This window comes from Cibotium barometz, chromosome 26 (genome assembly GCF_041138505.1).
Source record: "Cibotium barometz isolate CiBa-2024 chromosome 26, ASM4113850v1, whole genome shotgun sequence".
NCBI classification, from domain to species: Eukaryota; Viridiplantae; Streptophyta; class Polypodiopsida; order Cyatheales; family Cibotiaceae; genus Cibotium; species Cibotium barometz.
In genome coordinates this window covers 28,765,427-28,780,729 of record NC_141071.1, presented here as the reverse complement: position 1 = coordinate 28,780,729, position 15,303 = coordinate 28,765,427, and positions in this window count along the sequence as shown.

Here is a 15,303-nt window from a genome sequence, read left to right as displayed (position 1 = left end):
AAAAATAAGATATTTTAGAGTAATCATTCATTTTTGACACATGTGTAAGGAAAAGGGAGACCTTCAAGGAGGTGCCTATTTCACATGCTTGGATGAGTTTAAAACTAAAAAATAATAGGATATTTTTATCTCTCCTCTCTCCTAAACCAAACAAATCAAAAAGAGAGCCAAATTGGTCCAAAACTTGTCCAAATTTAGCCAATTGAAGCTAGGAAATTCTAGAACCCAGTTGGACTCAGTTAGTGGCCTCCCTTTCCTATAAATAAACCCTCATTCCTTTGTATTATTATCTGTGAACTAAACTATGCCGGTATTACTCTAAACTAAGCTTAATTTCTATTATCCTCTAAAAACCTCTACAAAATTGAAGAGATTTGAGCTTCTCTCTCTCTTCAATCTTCCTTGGTGACTCTTACAACATACCAAACCAATTGATTGGTTGGGGGCCTCTACAGTGACTAAAAAAAGAATCAAGCATTTTAGGAGGTAAAGAGTGGATTATCGTCTTTTTTCTATAATTTCTAAATGTTTCTTTCTTCTCAACCCCTCTCAAGCTTGAGAAGCTTTAATTTGAATAGCTTTTGAATATTATTGAAATGCTTTAATGTATTGTAATAAAGAAACACATAAATTTTCATTTATGCTTAATTTTAATGGTTTTTAAGTATTTCTCTCTCCCCCCAAATAAAGGTCATTCCTATGACCTATTCTCAATCCAAATGACGCTTCTCATGAAGCATTTCTCTAATCCAAAAGTAATTTTTATGCTTGTTTAATTGGAGGCCAAAATAATGGCTTTTTAATGCTTTTATGATATTTATTTCATAGAGAAATTATGAATCAATCCATAATTGGATAATGATCTAATTAGTGGTCATTCTCATCATACTAATAATATTAAACTTCATTCTCTCAATTAAATTGAGAATTATCAGTAATAGTAGTAGAGCTATGGTAAAATTTTTATAAAATAAACACATAAAACATTTTCATTCATAATATGAAAAGAGGACTTCCTACCATATTCTAGGAATTATCATCCTAGATTAATTGAATAATTCTCATTGTAATGATGAAGAAATTTATTTTTATGATTATGCATAATTAGTAAATTAGAAAAAAGAAAAATTTTTGGTAATTTATTTTTATGTTAAAAGAGTAATCCCCAAGACATTAAAAATCCATGTATTCCAATGATTTAGAGAATAAAATTGGAATGCTAAAATAATGTATAATTTATGAAAGATTTTAGTTAAATTTATCTTTTTGTATAGATAAACTTTTATGATGAAAGAGGAATTTCCACCATATTGAAATTCAATTATTTAAATAAGAAAAGTATAATACCTAGTGCAAAGGAATTAATGAAGATTTTTATTTAATTTTTAAGAGAAAATATAGTTAAATTTATCTTTTTGTATAGATAAATTTTTATGATGAAAGAGGAATTCCCACCATATTGGAATCCAATTAATTAAATAAAAAAAGTGTAATTCCTAGTGCAAAGTAATTAATGGAGATTTTTATTTAAATTTTAAGAGAAAAATTTAATTAAATTTATCTTTTTGCATAGATAAGTTTAAACGATAAAAGACGAATTCCTACTATATTGGAATTCAAATGTTTAGATGAGAAAAGTGAAATTTTGAGCTTAAAGGAATTAATGGTTATTTTTATGTAATTTTTAAGAAGAATTTTAATAGATTTAATTTAAGAAAAAGAGGAATTCACATGATAATTGGATTGCACTTGTTGAAATGAGAAAAAGAAGGATTTCAAGTTTATTAAAAAAAAAGGTATTGGTATTTTAGTTAAAAGATGAATTTCCATGATAATTGAGAAAAGATGGATTTGAATTATATTCTAATGTCAAAAGATGAATTTCCATCATAATTCTACCTAATGAATTAAGGTTGAGAATTTATGTGGGAAAAAGAAAATCTTGGATAATTGAATTGGTAAAATCACTAAATGGATATTTACCAAAAAACTAGATGTTTAGTTGAAAGTAATCCTGGTAGAACTAAACTGAATGAATTTAGTTAGACTACGTGAGGTCAGACAGTAAACCTAATTGTCCTTCTCTCGATCTGAATGAGACAAAAACTTCGTGACCAATTCTAGTTACTAAATCCAAAGAATAAACTACCGGAACTAATCTAGTTTTTCCCTGACCAATGTCACCAAGAATCTAGTTGGATAAATGGATAAAATGACGGGTAGATTACCCTCATGAGAGATCAAGGATCTTCATTATGAAACTGGGAATTATTGGAAAAAGGGTCTTTGGAACCAATCTCAAACTGGAATCTCATTTGCATTGGAAACTCTGTTTTTCATTCAAAGGACTGTTTTACGCCAGAATGCTGGAGGAAGCATTTGGCTTATGTTTTTCTAAAGGAGGTTTATTGAAACAGCTGGCGGGGAGGTTTGTTGAAACAGCTGGCAGGGAGTCGTTAAGGGACGTCACCCGCGGCAAAAAGCCTGCCGAGGTCTTGACCAGCCTCGGTAAGGTTAAAATGGTGCGCTTCCAATATGATGGATGAGAGCCGACAAAGCGGTCCTTGAGTGAAGTGCTAGGACACCTAAGAAGGATCCTAGAGGGTTCTGACCAGGCGACGCACGGGCTCGCGGTTGCTAGGACACCCAGGCGTACGTCGAGGAAGATATCTGATGGCAAAAATGAAAGGTTTTTGGGAACAAAAATTTGATATTGGATCTCGTTTGGTTGGCCAGCTGGTCTTCAACGGAGAGTTCAGATGATGCATTTTTGTAATACAATGGACTTGGAATTTTGAAAAATGATGATCGGAAATATTATGATTTTATTCAAGGATTGTCTTAAAGCTAGTCGAATATGTTATAAATGGCAATTTCATATTGGGTGTGTATGTGGTGTGCCTATTTGATTTTTGTATGAATCGCCGGCTAGGGGGATTTGTGTATGTTATAAATGGCAATTTCATATTGGGTGTGTATGTGGTGTGCCTATTTGATTTTTGTATGAATCGCCGGCTAGGGGGACTTGGGAACTCTTTTCCTCATCGGTACCCGAGCAAAAACCCAATCAAATCTTTATAAAGGAATCCCACCAATTCAGTGGGGTCGGGTGGTTGGCTAACCCATGGGCAGGCTGGATGCGAGGATCCTGAGAAACAACTAGATACGATTAGTTACGTTAATGAGTTTAAATCCTAAGAAGACCTTGTTCTGTTTGGGAAAAGATCATCGGCTGTGGAAATGAGGAAAAAAGCGGTGATTCCATGGACCAAGTGCAAGTCTCTTCTTGATCTGACCATGTGACTTCAGGCTTGGTCAGATCAGTTTAATTTAGTCAAGACTTGACTCGTTAGAGTAATCTCCTAGTTAAAAGATTTTTCACTTTCCTGGAGAAATTGCCCGTGTTTTTCGGGCGAGGGGAGTCTTCCGGGACCAGCCTCGGAAGAGGGACTGCCCCTGGGCTAGCCTCTCATCCCTGGACATCCGCAGAGGTGAGGCCCCAAGTGTGCAAGACCCCTGCCCCGCGCAGGAGGCCAACGTCGCTTCCGTCGCCGTCGCCGTCGGGGCAGCAGGAGCCTCGGAACGGGCGGGCGGGGACCTCATAGTTGGTATCAGAGCCTTGTTGGAAGCTAATAAGGATAAACAAATTCTTATCAAAAATTGATAATAAAAATTCAGAAAAAGCATTTTTCATAATGTATTTTCATTCTGTAGGTTTCTTTAATATAGAATTTTTAATCAAAGAAATTGTTTTTATAGATGGAAGTTCCCTATTTATTTGGTATTCCTAACCTCACCCAGTCTCAAGATATGACTGTGTTCGCCTCCTTCGAGCATCTCATCTCTTCCGCTTTAACTCGAACAAGCCAAGCAAGACTCGCACGCCATTTCGAGGATTTATATTTTCCTGACCCAGTGGAGAGACGACAGCATAAGTGGTTTGCAGGGCAGTATGTCCATGCCTCTTGCAACTGACGTGCAATGCTGAGGCAGAACCTCTCATTGGCAATGAAGCTGAAAATGGTGCGTGGTGTCATCGTATATCATTCAACACCTCGAAATTTTAGACTTTCATGCCAAGCCTACAGACTCCTTAGTTGCTTTATTCCTAAGGAGAAGATAATAGCTCCCTTGTCAGTAAGTGAACGTTTGTATCAAGGCATGGCTATGGCCCAGTACCGTCGTCTTATGCGTCTCCCGAGGAGATTTTGAATTCTAGAGCCGAGCTGCTTTATGTACATATTGCAACTTTTATATAAATAAAGAAATATTTTTTGGAAGAAAATTCCCTGTTGTATAAGTGATTGTTTATGGACGAACTCTTAAAGAAAAATCTGTTATCAGACATATGTCTTAGATCTCCAAATAAGATCATTGTCTTGTTTAAGAAATTGTTTTCCGAACCTCTTAAGTCAGGATCTCGTGGACGATATCAAAATAAAAAATTAATAATATATAATTTTTGGCAGAATCATGAGACGAGGAAATCGTGGCCGTCAGCTAGACCCTCTCTCTGAAGATGATGAGCTTGACCCTGATGTTCGCAAGGCTCTTCATAGGACTCAGCCACCAGGATCCTTCAAAGGAGAAGGGGAGAACCTGGGCGAGGCTATGGAGAAATGGGTGGAAGCCATGGAAGAATATTTTGACGTCATAGGCTACAATGAGTGGAGTAAAATGGCTCTTGCCAGGCTAAAAATAGTGGAAACAGCAAGGGTGGCATGGAGGAACCACTGTGACACCAACCATCTGGATAGAAATACTCAGTCCTGTGGATCGAACTTAAAACCTATTTGAGAAAGAGATTTTGTCTCCCCTGGATTTTTGGAAACCAAAATGAATGAATTCTTAGAGCTAAAGCAGGGGAGAAAAACCATCAAGGAATATCACCAGGCCTTTGCTCTTCTACTCAAATATTCACCACCTCTAGATGAAGAGCAACTCATGGCCAGGTTCATTCGGGGAATGAGCGAACCCTTGGATACACTAGTCAAAAATGCCAAGCCAATGTCCATGGTGGCAGAAGCTGTCAGAATGGCGAAGGACTTTGCCAAAGCCTACATCTTGTAAAAGTCCCGCCAAAGCCAGCTCCCTCATCCTTCAAGAGATTTCAGACATCGGGAAGCTCTTCCAACTTTCCACCTCCAAAGAGACACCAAGGTCCTAACCAGAATGTGAAGACGGGAAGCTTCAGAAATGAAGGAAGACCTTTCCCCTGAAGTACGTTCTCAGGAACTCCGGCTCTCTCCAGAATGCAAAGGGAAGACCTTTGAAAGTGAGAACAGATGCTTCAGATGTCAGGGACTTGGGCACCAGCTCAAGGATTGCCCATCTCCTTTTGTGGGCCAAGGAAGACAGGGTCCCAGAGTTTCGAGGTAGACTCCTTCATATCAGTCCAATCAGGGTCCCCAACACCAAAATTAGGGTAACCCCAGAAGAGTGCCAACTCAGCCTACAGCCTCCATGCAAAGCAATCTCCGAACTCCCTCCTAGAATTGGATAACCAAAGAGAGAGAGTTCCACCTCAGACTCTGCAGGCAGCCAGAGCAGTCACCATAGCTAAGGAAGTGGAGGAAGAGAAAGGATAGATCTATGCAAAAATTGAGCATCAGGGGAATAACCGTCAATTCTCAGTCCTCCAGACTCCAGCTGAGTACTAGGGTAAGAAATTCAAGCTTTTGATTGATTCAGGCAGTACTCATTCTTTTATTTCCCAGGATGTCTGCGTAAATTAGTCCTAAATCAAAAATCAGGGAAACCTATGCAAGTGGAATTAGCCAGTGGGAAGATTCTTTTCACTCACCTTGAGACTGACCTTATTCAGTTTAGCTTAGATGGGAACGTAACAGAGTGCCAGTTCAGAGTCCTACCCCTGGGAATATATGACGGAATCCTTGCCAATGGCCTCTGATGAGCATTAGCATAATGTTTCATCCTTTCTTGAGCTTGCTTCATATTAGCGTTGCATTGTTGCAAGAGTGCATCCAACTTTTCCATCTATTCTTTTGCATTAGGATTCACCTCCTCCTGCTTTTGAACCATCATTGGCATATTCACTTTGTACCCATAGAGTGCCTCAAAAGGTGACATGCCAATTCTCTCATGATACGTACTATTATGAGCAAACTCGGCAAGTGGCAACCACTCATCCCAAACACCTTGCGTATCATGGCAATAGGGCGTCAAGTAAGAATCCACCCACTTGTTCACCCTATCGGTTTGTCCATCGGTTTCGAGGTGATAGGCGGTGCTAGGTGTCAAAACAGTCCCCAGATCTCAAACAATGTCCTCCAAAATGAACTCATAAACTTCACATCTCAGTCTCACTAACAATTTGTTGTGGCACTCCATGCAACTTTAACACATGATCCACAAACTATTTTGCAACCATAGATGTTGAAAATTTGACCTTGGAAGGAATAAAATGTGCCACTTTTGTCAAGTGGTCTACCACATATATACCATCATAGACCTGCATAATCATTTCTTTTTCATCAAGCTTTTAGCTCCCAAATGCAATCACTCCGTGATCTTGGAAAAAAACAACCCCAATGCCTCTTCCACAGGCATCGGCTTGAACCACAAATGGCTTTGTGAAGTTCGGGCATACAAGTATAGGGGCTGATGTGAGCATTTCCTTGAGCTCTTGGAAGCTTTTATCGACTACTATAGCATCCCAAAAGACATATTTGTATACCATTGTGCAATCCATCTTTTCTCCATTAGCCACTTGAACCTCATGCCACAAAGATAAAGCTACAGGTTGTAGTTTGAGACTGCACATGGATTTGGTGTTGATAAAGCTATGCGTTTTTCCACTATCAATCAAAACATGTGCCACCCTTCCATTAATGCACGCCTTCAACCTTAATGTATTTGCTCCTTTGTAACCAGCATAAGTATCACTTGTTGAGATATTGCATAGGGTAGCCATATTGTCCTTGTCATGATAAGTACACATAGACAATGGTAACCCATCATCATAGTCAACATTTTCCTTCTTTGATCCACTCAGGTAAAAAGGGAATTCACCATTCTTTTCTACATCTTCAACTTCATTGTTGGGATCTTCAAAATACTCCTCATATTCATCCATATCCTCCTTAATGTCTTCATGGTAAGGTTTGGTGAGAATCATACTTAGGGTCATCTTCTTGGCCTTAAGAAACTTCCAATGATCCTTGTCCCATTTGTCACCGCACTTGAAGCACAAACCCTTGTCCTTCCAATCGTTAATATGATCTTCCTCCCCAACAATAACATTGCTCTTGTTGGATGCTTTCACATCAACTTGCTTCCCATCAACATTTGGAAGTCGAGGAAAAGAGTTACCAAATCTGAAATTTCCTCTTCCAAAGGCATACCAAACAATGAGCGGGCGGGAATGAGCGAGACAAAGTCCGAGAAAACCCCATCATTTTAAATAGAATGTACATTGCATTTGGCCCATTGTATCTCATATGAAAATGATTAGCAGACTTTTTGTGTGTGTGTGTGTGTGTGTGTGTGTGTGTGTGTGTGGTACGTTGTGTGTGTGTGATATATATATATATATATATATATATATATATATATATATATATATATATATATATAGAGAGAGAGAGAGAGAGAGAGAGAGAGAGAGATCAACAGAGAGAAATTTAGTTCATATAGGTTACAACGTGCAAAACAACAGAGGCAAAAGAACACTCTCAAACACAAAAGTCACATTCCCACATAGTGCTACTCAGAGCTACACTCATCATCCATAAAAATGGACCTTTGTCGGTGACGGTCTCGACTCCGTTGCTCATATCTTGCATCCCCCATCATTTGTCTAGCCATAGCTTCAGCATACACTGGCAAAGTACTTTAAAAAAACATGAAATAAGTAATCAACAATGCATGGAAGATGAACTAATATGCACACTGCATGGGAAGGAAAAAAAGAGATAGAGATGTTTTTAAAAACCAAGGCCACATCACATAACAAGGCAAGGCCCAAAAAATGCCAAAGATACATATCCATAGTCCATCACAAATGCCAAAATAAACAAAATCACACAAAAGAAAAATAGATGACCCAAATGGTCAACTACAGTCATAGCAGCATAGTGCATCCAAAGTCATCGGTGTAAAGTCAAAAAGGGAAGGTGCTCACTAGTCATAAGGGCTGTCCCCAACAAGAGGATCAACCATATTATCACCTTGCTACTGTCAGCTAGGGTTGGAACTAATCACCCTCTCCTGACACCCAAGAATATGTGATAGTCTCTCAGGACCCTCTCCTCTCACTGTCAACAACAAGCGCCATGCACATCCGCCTAGTAGCAAGGCATGCTCCAAGAACAGGTGCAGTCCCACATCCCAACTCCAATATTGTGCCTCGAGGCTAGCACAAAAGCTCTAAATAACAACCCACAAAAGTGGAGCGCATATCCAACCACGTAATCTGAACCATCTATGCTCATAGCTTAACTTCCAGCAGGCATGTGATGATACGACGAAGTATCCAAGGGCCTCATGTGGAGACTCTGAAAAAGCAGTGTGTTATCCAAGACGTACAGGGGAGGATCCATACCAAGTCGATGCACAAAGAATAGCATAGATGTCGAGCACTAAAAGAAGATTCATTCACGTTGATAAGTTTGTTTGATCAAAATGAGCATTAATCTATATTCCTATCATTTCAAAGAATCATTACAATAGGCAAAGTAACAAACCTCGGTCCTCATGCCAGTAATATCTACATAACCATAAGGTGAGTTATGAACCACGATAACTTGATGCCAAATTTCCAAGCCGAAACTCGACAATATCTATCAATCAACCCAATCCCCAAACCTACTAAAGCAACACTACCAAACTCTATTTTCAATCCAAGCAATAGTCAAGAAAAGATAAATGAAGAATAGTTTCTCAATAGCAATACCCAAAGAAGATGCAACAATCAACAGAAATCCGGAGTCCGATAGAGTGAAGAAGAAGCCAATGCACAGTCATACCTAATGTGGTCCTCTATCAACATATCCCAAGGGGGAGTGTGTGCACCACACTAACATGTACATTACCGAATGGAAGATGATGAAAAACCAAATCCGCTACCTAAGAGATAGGTCTACCTTTCTTCTCTGCCCGTACACCCACACCAACATGTTCATGGATCTCTATGTAGACTGGGTTCTTGAGACCTAGAGAGAAATCCCTCCCAATGGCAATGAAGTCTCCCTAACTGTCATACATCTATGATCTCGACCTCAAGCAACTAACCCATTGGGAGGTGGATGCAAAAACACAAAAGAAATAGTTCTTTTTGATACGACGACACCTCGACCAACATCTACATAAACACCCACACAAAACACCCACACCCACAAGAAAGAAAAACCATCCATAGTTAGGAATAAACTGACCGATATCATTGTTCATGCTATTCTCTAACTCAACCTTGTCAATCACTCTCCTTGGTCACCTCCTTATCCTTCTTCTTTGCATTGCGTTCTTATAGCACAAAAAACACGATAACCAAACATAAGTACTAAAGAAGAAACACCATTAATACTAAACACAAAACAAAACAAGTGGCTAAAATCTATTCTCCTTGACACCAACACATGCAAAACTCTTCTTAAAGTCCTCATACATCTCCCTCTCTCTCTCTCTCTCTCTCTCTCTCTCTCTCTCTCTCTCTCTCTCTCTCTCTCTCTCTCTCTCTCTCAAGTAGCTCCCCCTTGTGCATACCTATTCACCATGGATAGTGGTCTAATTCCCAATTAGTGAGACACCTCATGTACATGGAGGTGTCGATATTGTTAATCACTAGCCATTGTCTAGCAATTGGTGGAATAGATGTAAAGACACCCAAGTGCTTCAACATAGCAAGAAACCTACTCAAAAAACCAATAACAATCAACAAGCTAACAAGGAAATAACAAGAAAAAGAAAGGAAAAAGTAACTCCAAACTTTCAACAAGACATCAAAATAACACATAAAATTACAAGGAAGCTATGAACTAACCTGAAGACAACTCTCTCGGTAGCCATCTAACAAATCCAATTTTCTAAGCTCTTTCAGCTCCTCACTCATGTCCTTGCTCTCTACCCGCTTCACCATACCAAATAGTTATCTACCTTTTTCCAATATAACCTCTCCATAAAACTCCCTCAATAAAGACAAACAGTCAATAGGCCAAACATGAGCATCTGGCATGTTGAAGTCACTGAAAACTTCCTCTGCTCTTTGAAGGATCATCTCCAAAATCACCTCCCTCGTAATTGATCTAAAACTAAAAAGAACAAGCATGAAACACTACAAGCAATACCTTTACCCAAATTAATGCATTCAACATTATCACCTATGTAGTTTTGATCACATATCCTTGGTAATCATGGTCGTCTCTTGGTAAACCAAACATAGACCTGGTAGTTTTCTTGGCCTCCAAAAGTGCCAACCACATAATTTTTATCGCTTCTACAGGCACATCCAAAATTGCAATAAGGTTCAACTTCTCCAAAGTGGCATAGCTATCATTAGTCCTTTTTAGAGCCAAGACCTTCTTCCACCACTCAGGGTTAGATATATTAAGCAACTAAAAAAATGATAAAGAAATCAAACAAGATTCCCACACATAGCAATATACTAGAATATCATCATTTGTAACAATAGTAATCCATACCTTCCCCATCCTATCACTATAGTAATTCAATACCATGTGGTGACCTAATCACCTCAATGCCCAAGAAATATCTGAGCTCCCCCAGATCCTTCATCTCAAACGTCTGTCTAAGTAAGATCTTTACATCAAAGATCTCTGCATCATGGTCCCCCAGTAATGATCATGTCATCTACATAGATGATAACAAGCACAACCCCTCTATCACTGTGTCTCACATACATCGAGAAATCTGCATTGGCTACATGAAATCCAATAGTGACAAGATATTCTTGTCAGACCATGCTTTTGGTGCTTGTTTTAAGCCATACAAGGCTTTCTTCAACCTGCAAACATGCTCGGGGTGACTCACATCCTCATAACCAGGTGGCTGCAACATATACACCTCTTCCTGCAAATCCCCATGCAAGAATGCATTCTTTATATCCATCTGATGTAAAGACCATTGCTTTGACGCAGCCACTACTATCACAACTCTCACTATTGCCATCTTGGCAACTGGGCTGAAAGTTTCCTCATAATCAATGCCAAATGTCTGCGCATATCACAACTCTCAATACTGCCATCTTGGCAAACTGGGCTGAAAGTTTCCTCATAATCAATGCCATATGTCTGCGCATATCCTTTGGCTACCAATCTAGCCTTGTACTACCTGCTTATGCTTCCATCACCGTTATGTTTTACTTTGTACACCCACTTGCATCCAATGGCTTTCTTGCCTTCAAGAAATTGCACTAAATCCCAAGTCTCATTTCCATATAGTGCATCCATCTCCTCATCCATAGCTTTCTCCCACACACATTTCCAATAGTCTCATCAATGCATGTGGGCTCTACAACCTGCACAACTTTTGCCATGTATTCATAGTGATGTGCCACATAACCATCATAGGTAAACCTCTGCACAGGATTCTTCACTCTCCCAGATCTTCGCAGCTTTGCATTCATGGCTTCCATAGTAGCCTTCTTTACACCAGGTGTTCTCATAGCTGGTATCCCAAGCTCCTCTCAAGACTCATCTCTGAGCCACTAGACTCTCCATCAACATGAGAATGCCCCGCAGAAATGTCAGGCATACTAAGGGGTTCAACCACTTTCTCTTTGCCTTTATGTGATGTACTAATCACATTTGCAAGACTGGTATTATGATGCAGCCTGCCACTCCATGGTCTATCAACTGAACCACTAGATGAGGACTCTTCTGGTCCACTCAAAGACTGTGATTGCTGACTTGTATTATGTGCAACCACATTTCCACTCACATCAGCCCCAACAGCTTCTTTTTCAACAGCATACCAGCTACTCATCTCATCAAAAACAACATCCTTGCTTACCCTCAACTCACGTGTAGCATGGTTATAACACATGTATCCCTTTTGCTCAAGGGAATACCCAATAAACACACATTTTTCAGCTTTATCTGGCACATGCACATATGCAATGCATCCAAAGACTTTCAGATGAATCAAATCAGGTTTTCTGCCCCACCACCAAGAAACCTCTCCTCTGGTTGGAGTTACATCATGTATGGCTGTAGTTGGAGTCCTGTTCATGATGTAAACTACTATAGAAATAGCCTCAGCCCAATAGCTATGCGGCATATTCTTCTCTCCCATCAATGCTCATGCAATCTAAGTAATGTGCCTGTTTTTTCACTCACCAACTCCATTTTACTGCGGAGTGTATCTGCATGTAGAATACCATTCTTCTTCAAAAATTCAGAGAACTCATTGGAGAAGTACTCTCCCCCTCCATGACCTTAGGCACTTTACATATTTCCCTGTTTGCTTTTCAACCATAACTCTGAAATTCTGAAAATGAGTGAACACCTCACTCTTCTCCTTCATGAAGTATACCCACACTTTCCTTGTGTGGTCATCAATAAACGTCACATAATACCTACATCCTCCCATAGACATGGTCTTTGTTAGGACCCCATACATCTGAATACACAACATCTAGTGCATTTCTGCTCACATTTCTGTCACGTGGAAATACATGCTTTGTTTGCTTTCCAAATTGGCATGCTTCACATATTTTCTGCATACCTTTAACTTTACATATTACCCTGTTTGTTTTTCAACCCATAACTCTGAAATTTTGAAAATGAGTGAACACCTCACTCTTCTCCTTCATGAAGTATACCCACACTTTCCTTGTGTGGTCATCAATAAACGTCACATAATACCTGCATCCTCCCATAGACATGGTCTTCGTAGGACCCCATACATCTGAATGCACAACATCTAGTGCATTTCTGCTCACATTTCTGTCACGTGGAAATACATGCTTTGTTTGCTTTCCAAATTGGCATGCTTCACATATTTTCTGTGTTGAGATATCGAGCTCGTCTAGTGAGGCGGTGATGACCCGCCTGGGAGATAGGCCCCACACTTACACCACTGGCATGGTTGGTGAGATCTTGGGTGATATGCAGCCAGTGGGATGACAGGCTGTGTGACAGCCATTCTAGAGACTGGCATAGTTATAGCACCAGCTCATTTAGTCGGGTTCACACTATAGAGAACCCGTGTATGTATTTGGTTGAGTACCTTTCATATTGTGTATACTCTTATTCTTGTATATGGAGTGTTGAGTGTTGAGTAGAGAAGAAGAAGATTTTCAGCCTCTCACCTTGTGTGTTCTCTATTAGGGTTTTGTGAGTGTGTGTGTGTGCTTGCAAGAGCTCAAGCTCTCTTCCCCCCTGCATCTTTTCATGGTATCAGAGCTTGGTCCGTGCTAAGAGCTTCAACTACTCTTCCCTATTTGTGTTGGTGACTACACCCTTGTCGGGAGCTTTACGGGAGACACCGACAACGATCTCTGATTGAGGAGCTTTCTTCGCAGGAGAAAAGCTATAGGGCAACTATACGGTCCTATCGGACTCGGACTGATTTTTTGGGCAGAAAATGCGTTTCGGGCACATCTGGACCTCCGTTTTTCAGAAAGCAGGCGATTTCGAGCACTGCGGGTAAGTCATCGATTCTCTACAGAACTCTATTTTAAGAACTGCAGGAAGACAGATTGACTGTGCAGACACTGTGGGTGCTACAAAGAGGTCTACAGTTGCCATTGGGTGTATGTATGCACATTGAAGTCACTGGTTTTGTGACATTTGAGAGTATTACAGTACCGCTGCAGAAAATACAGCATTTGTGCAGGAAAAACCAGAGTGTAGTTTTTGGTAAAATTGTGTGTTTGGCAAGATGTCTAATGATGGCATAACACAGATTGTGGCTGAGAAGCTGGATAAGAATAACTTCCATGCTTGGAGGTTCAGGTTGACGAATTTCCTGATGGGAAAAGGCTATTGGGACTACATAGAAGGTGAGCATGAAGAGGCACCGGAGATACCGGATATAAATCCGACTGCTGTAGATGTGAAAGAGTTTAAAGCCAGGAAGGTTATGTATTGGCTCTCCATTAGTATACAGGACACCATGATTGGGCACATTCAGGATGCCAAGTCCCCCAAGGAGGCGTGGGACACCTTGGTAAAGCTCTATGAAACAAATACCAAGGCACGTAAGATACAGTTGAAGAATGAACTTCATACTGTGGAGAAAAAGAGCATGTCTGTGAATGACTATGCGTTGAAGATAAAGGGTATTGTGGAATCCCTTGCATCTATTGGTGTGTCAGTAGATGATGATGATAAGGTGGAAGTCTGTCTACGTGGTCTCGGGCCACAATACAAGGCATTCAAGATGTCCATTCACACTCGGGAAAACATTCCCAACTTTACACATTTGGTGTCTATGCTGATTATCGAAGAGAAGAGCTTGGGTGAAGACCAACAGTCTTCACAAAGCAAAAACAGTTCAGAGCAACAGGCCTTCTACACGAGTTCAGGAAGAGGATGAGGTAGAGGAGGCCATGGACGCGGTCAAGGAGGTGGCCAAAAAGGTAATCAGAATTATGGCCAGCAACAACAACAGTCCCAGAATCAACAACAACAACAACACGCAGGTGGAAGAGGTAAATTCAGAGGCAGGGGGAGTCAAAGAGGCCGTGGAAATTGGCAAAGGCAATATAATGATGCACGTGAATGCTATTATTGTGGTAAGCCTGGACATGTGCAGTCAGAATGTTATAAGAAGCAGGCTGACATGCAAAATGGGAAAGTGCAGCAAAACAACTATGCATCCTCAAGCAGAAATAATGAGGATAATGAAAGGTTGTTTGTTATGCAGCATGTCGTAAATGCCATGTCTGAAAATGTTGATGCAGCACAAAAAGATAATGTATGGTATGTGGATTCAGGCGCTTCGAACCACATGACAAGTCATGGAGAGTGGTTCAAGGAGATGAAAAACCCGAAAAGACCAGGTTTTGTGGAAATAGGGGATGACACTGCTCATCCAATTGCCCATGTTGGAGATGTGCCATTGTCTATGCATGATGGCAAAGTGAAGTACCTTGCAGATGTACTTCATGTACCGAACATAACAAAGAATCTGGTTTCAGTTGGCCAGATGATTGAGCAGGGTTTGCAGGTTTGGTTTAACCCTGATGGATGTTATGTTGAAGATTTCAAAGACAAGTGTAGGTTGGTTGCAAAAGGCAACAGAGTGGGCAGAATGTTTATGTTGAATGTAGACATGCCTGAAATGAGTGCTGCGATGTTTGCAAATGGTTCAGGAATTGTT